Here is a 6,177-nt window from a genome sequence, read left to right as displayed (position 1 = left end):
ATCGACTCGGGATACTTATAAGATACTACCATGATTTTTTCAGATTTTTTGGTCCAAAAATAAATTAGGCCAAAAACCGGCCTTACCTACCCTCCCCCTTTGGTACTTTAACTTTGCTGAACGAAGGCAGGACTTGCCACAGTTCGTCAGGGTGACCATATGCTCAAGGACGTCGTCTTCTATATATTTACTCAGCTCACAATAGGCCACCGGCCAACTATGTAAGTGACAATAAATGTCGCTTTGTTTTTAACTAAACTCCCTATTTTATTGTGTCTCCACCAGTCTCTCGGATTCCCGTTTCCCGATTTCCCTTCTTTGTTCTTATCTTCGTAATACCTTAACGCCTAACCTACAATCCTACACTTTTCCTTCTAACTAACCATGAAACATGTCGAGAACTAGGACGCAAATGAAATTCAACTCAAATCTAAAGTACTATACTAAGACGCTTGAACTTTTCTTTCAATTTCTGATGCATGCTACTGTTTCCATTGCCTTGCCGAATTTAGAATCAATTTCTAAAATTTTAAGTACCGGTGAAAGGATATATTTTTTGTGTGAAAATTTTTGATATTTATCAATAATCCACCTACTTACGATGTTTTTAAAATGATTGGCATGCCTTGATATGCCTAGGCGATTACTTATTTATATGTGCTTGTGATATTTGATATATTGACATAAAATGATGTGTGATTCCCTATATTATTGTATTTCAATTGATTTTGACCGAAACAAGACCAGACAGTAATGAATATTATGTATTTTACCTTCAAATGATTAAATTCGATTGAAGGGTTAAAAAGATTATAATGGGATATGGTTAAAATTTCAATGAAAAATTTGGAATAATTATGATAACGGGAAACAGGCGCGCAAGCAAGTACATACGCGCAACCCGTACCCTTAAGACCTGCGGCAGGGTCACGAGATCTATCTTCTAAACAAAGGATCAGAGAACGAAAACAAACACATTTTCGAACTCTGAGATAATTTAATATCTAATTATAATCATAACAATAAATTTGGGAGCAATCCCAAAAATAATTAACAGAACCTTTGATCCAATAAATAACCAATTCTTTTGGGATAATTTGATCATTTTAAATATTTATATTTTATGAATTTTAAATGATATATTTTTAAATTATAAGACTTACAGGTAGTTACGTTAACAAGGAACAAAGTCATTCGCCTATGCCCGTTGCCCCCTTTTACCCCCTTTTATGAGCTGTGATTACGTTTTCAGGAATTATAAGAAGCAGAAACGTAAGATGCTTAAAAATGCACGCCACAAGGCTGAACCACTGTGGCTCCTACTTTATTGAAATGTGTTTTCTTTTTGGGTAAAGACGATTTTTTTAAACATAAATTTTATTTAATACAATTGAATATTCTACCATTTTATAGCATTCTACATTCCACCATTTTAGTTTAAAATTAATTTGATTTGGTAGACATTAACCGTTTTGGTTGAAAATTCAATTACTCTAGTTGATCACTGATAATTTTAGTTGAAGACTTATCATTTTATTAAAGAATCAACTTTCGGTTTGAAATAAAACTATCTCAGTTAAAATATCATCATTTCAGTTGAAACACTATCCCGTATGAAAATTTCACTATTACTTTAAATATTTTTTATTAGGTTACAAATTATGTTGCTTGAATTGAAGGAATAACTATTCCAATTGAATATGCCATAATTTTTTTTTGAAAATTCATTTAATTTAGAAATTTAGAAGAAAAGTTAGGAAATTAGAAAAATTGCATATAATATTATTAACATATTTTTAACAAATGTAAATGTAAATTTGTGTTATTTTGTATATTAAATACTGTATATTTAAAATGATAATAGATTTTAATTCTGATCCTGGAGACTAAGAAATTGGCGTAAAAAGTCAGGAAATTGTAAAAATAAAATTGTGCTTATATCCCAATTAATATAGCCACATTATTCTATAATTTTTCCTTAATTTCGTATATCACACAGTCCAAAAAAACGATGAAAAATTCCTCATTAATCGTCAACTAAATTTACTTACTTCGGGAATGTAGTTAATCCAGCTGCTTTCTTGACATGTCATAAATATAACTAAGGTTAATTAGGCGTGAAATTTTGTCCAGAATTCAAATTCTCCTTATTTGTCTTTAGACAAACGCAAAAAACTCGACATTGCACACCGATCAGCACTGTTAATGTTAAGGCTATATGAAACAAAACACGTGACTTACAATCAAACTATTTGAATTAACTTATAAGTCCCCATTTTTTCTTCTTAATATATGCAAAAAATGTATACTGAGACTTTTACAAAGTTTCATCAAAACAAATTTTTTAAAAGTTTTTAGAAATCACTTTATTTATAAAAATTCACTTGAGATTCACCCCTTAAGTAAGACAAATATTTTAGGGCCTTAGGGAACTAAGGAGAGCGGTTGGAATAACTCTAATATTTTGCAATAACTATTGACTAATTTTCGCAGTTAAATTAACGGAGAATTCAGTTAAAAGAAATAAATTCTTTGTTAATCGAAGAGAACAAAAATTCAAAACTGCCAAATACTTATCTTAGTTTCTTAAGTCCCTAATATATTTTTCTGAATGATCTTTAATGGCTTAAATAGTCATCCTAACTAAAAATGCAGTTATCCACAAGTAAGAAAGCAGTTCAATTACCTATATTTTCTAACTAATCAAACCTAGTTGAGGATTTACCATTAATTTTTGTTCATTATACAATTTATTTTCAGTGGTTATCCCATTATCATTCTCACTTCTTAAAATATAATGTCCTTCGAAAATTAAATTATATGAAAAATGTGTTCCAGGGGAAAAAAATTCATATTCTGAACGGGGGCCAGGAGTTAAAAATGTTTAACTGCAACTTATGTGACGCAAAATTTTGCAGACTCAAACTGTACAATAAGCATCAACTTCGCCACAAAGAAGTCGCCGGTAAAAAATTCGTGTGTTTACACGCAGAATGTGACCAGGAATTTTCTAAATATACTAACTTTAGAAATCATAATTATTGAGTTCATAGCAGATGTAAATTAGGGAAGTACATTTGTAAACAAAAGCACTGTTACTTAAAATTTAAACGCGGAAGAGATTTGAAAAAACATATATACCAACATTTGCAAGAATCAACAAATATAATTTAATGCACTTTTCCAACGTGTAGAAGCTTTAAAAAAACATTTAAAACGAAAAATTCCTTTCAAATTCATATTACCAGATGGCATGGGGGTGAGATTGAAGATGATGTAAATGAAAGAATGGATATGTAAAATAGTATTGATATGAAGAATGGCATGGATTTAAATCTAAATCCAATCAGGAAGAAATCACGTTTCCAAATGAAAGATTATTTTTAAATAAGAGTGCAGCTAAAAGAATTGATTTGTCTGAACATGCACTTGTGCGACCTGAAACAGTTAACATTCGATGTGAAACGATGAGTTTGGCACAGACGTATGCAAAACTGAGTGCGAAATGTTTGCTACCGAACCGATCATACAAGGTGTGATAGAAGGCATTAATTCCGCTTTAGACATAAGTTCTGAGAAATATAGGTCACTTGTACAAAATATGGATTTGACTTTTGAAAATAAATAAGCTAGGTTGCGAATATTTTAACAAAGCTTGCCTGGTATAATAAATTCTCATGGTAAGAAAGGTTTACTCGGAAACTCGTATTGTAGAGATAAGTTTTACCGGGAAAATTTCGATTTGATAGAGGCAGAAGAAGTTGAATTTCCTACTGACGGAAAAGACAAAAAAAGGTTTTACCATCACGTATCCATTTTAAAAACTTTGAAGGATCTCTTAAGCAACGAGCAGTTTCGTGCTTACTGCATGACTCGTGAGCGTACCAACAAAAATGGATTTTTTTGATATTGATGACTATTTGATGATTATTGATGATTATTTGTTTGAATTATGTAACCCAATAGGATCATCAAAAACTATATTTAAAGTCGTTGGAGTTTATTTAATTGCGCTTGCTTTACCACCACATTTGAGATCCAAAACAGATAACCCGAAATTAGTTGCATTATGCAAGGAAAAATTAATTACTCGATTCGGTTGACCTAGATTTCTCGAGAGATTAATGACAGACTTACAAATCTTGGAAACGAAAGGAAATACAATACCTATTTCCATTAGAGAAACAAATTTCGTGGGAAGTTTGGTATGCATATTAGGTGATCACCTTGGAAGTCATCAAATATGATCCTGTAAATTATACACTTTGTGCAATGGAAGCGGAAGCAACTGGTGAAATGTGTCAAGGTATCTGGCGTGATTCAGTACTAAATTCACTAAAGTACTATCACGTTTGTAATCCAGGTATGTACCCTTGTACTGCACATGATCTATTGAAGGATTCGTTCCGTCTGCTTTACTATTTGCAATAAAGAATTTTATAAAACAAAAATGGTTTCGATGTGGATACTTGAATTTCAACCTGCAAGCCTCTGAAATCAGAAAGCTCCTGCTTTTATTCCCTGTAGCTGTTGCCCATGTTATTGAAGATCCGGAAGACAAGATTTCGCAAATGGTTTTGCGTTTAAGGCAAGTCAGTTTATTTACTTGTGCTCCTGCGTTATCTTTTGGTCAGGTAGATTCTTTAAAAAATTTAATGCATGAATATTTAGATTTACGAGTGAAATGTTTTCCTGCAGCTAACTTACGTCTAAAGCATCACTTCGTTGCCCATTACTTTTCTCTAATCGAAGAATTCGGGACACTAAAATACGTGGCGACTTTGCGTCCCGAAAGTAAGTACAGATGTTTTAAAAATCATGGGAAACACAGTACAAATTTTATAAACGTGACGAAAAGTTTGTCAGAAAAGTATCAACTTATGGAAGCTTTGCACACATTTCAGAGTCACTCGATAATAATTCACGATGCTGTAAAATACACTCCAGAGAAGAACAGGCAATGTGCTGTTTCAGCAATAGATACTTTTTTTATGGGAGATACAGGCTTGGTTTCCTTCGTTGGTACTAGAGTTACTTTCAGAGGTATACAATCTAAGAAAAATATGTGCGATTGCATTGGGTTAAGCCACTATGGCAATATTTCAAACATGTACGTACTATATATTGTTACCACCACTCCAAAGATACGAAACTGCATCCTCATAGTTTTGAAAAACCTTTCTTCAAAGTTTTAATTGGTCGAGATTAATCGACTTATTATCTAAATTTCTCTATGGTTTTTGGCGCTCACGATCGGAACCATAGTAGGTGCCTCCAAAGGTTATAGAATAGATCCCTGAGACTCCAGAAATGCTCTCAGGTGAATATCGCCAAAATGGCAGATACGTGCCTTTGGCGTGGCAGTAGCGATATTAAATATAAGCACTATATTGTATTATTAAGTTTAGACTAACATATGTTAAAGCATTTCCATTTGAAATCGTTTTTAATATTGCATTCACAATTTAAGAAGTTCTTACCATTCTAAATAACATTTCTTACATATATTTGTGCAAATTTATTAATTGATTTCAATTTCAGATGCCGAAGGTCAGTAAAGTATGGTCCCGCAATAGGAAACTCAGAAAAGCTATTATTTTACGAGACACCTCCGATTTGGTACTTCATAATATTATTTCTAAGGGGAACGAGAAACTAAATATCAATGGTTCCAAATTAGTTTTGGAGAAAGATGGTACAGAGGTCGAAGATGATGAGCTTCTAGAAGCTTTCCATGTGCAAAGAGATATTTTCATTTTACTTCAGGATAATGAATCTTGGCAGTCACCCGTTGTGAACCAGGTTTCGTTCAGAATATTACAGATGGTTCTGAAAATGTCAACGCAGAGTCCAAAACCCAAGAAGAAAATGAGGTAACAAATAGTTGTATGGACGATCTGCTGTCTGAAAAAAAACTGTAATGAAACGAACGACGCTACTCTAGACGAAGAAAATTCAGCTTCACAAAGGATAAAGCCAAACTGCAAGCGAAGAAGTTTCGAAGCGGAGTGGTCTGATTTTCAATTTGACTGGAATCGTTGTGCTCGCTTAAAAATACAGATATTAGAAGATCAGGAGAATGATAAAAAGTTGACATCATACTTGGTAAATGAAGCTGTTGATCAGTTACGTACCATTAAAATGTCAATTCCATTAGCTGCATTTGAACGAGCTGCT

The 6,177-nt window shown here is 32.7% G+C and overlaps 1 long non-coding RNA gene across 2 annotated transcripts in view; it reads left to right on the top strand.

Annotated features, from left to right (window-relative positions):
- The window catches only part of LOC117173417, a 143,742-nt gene that overhangs the window by 102,749 nt on the left and 34,816 nt on the right, over window positions 1-6,177 (top strand). The gene's annotated exons all lie outside the window — the stretch shown is intronic.

This window comes from Belonocnema kinseyi, chromosome 5 (genome assembly GCF_010883055.1).
Source record: "Belonocnema kinseyi isolate 2016_QV_RU_SX_M_011 chromosome 5, B_treatae_v1, whole genome shotgun sequence".
In the NCBI taxonomy this organism is placed as follows: Eukaryota; Metazoa; Arthropoda; class Insecta; order Hymenoptera; family Cynipidae; genus Belonocnema; species Belonocnema kinseyi.
The sequence above is the reverse complement of the archived record's forward strand: the minus strand, read 5'-3'. Positions and strand labels throughout refer to the sequence as shown.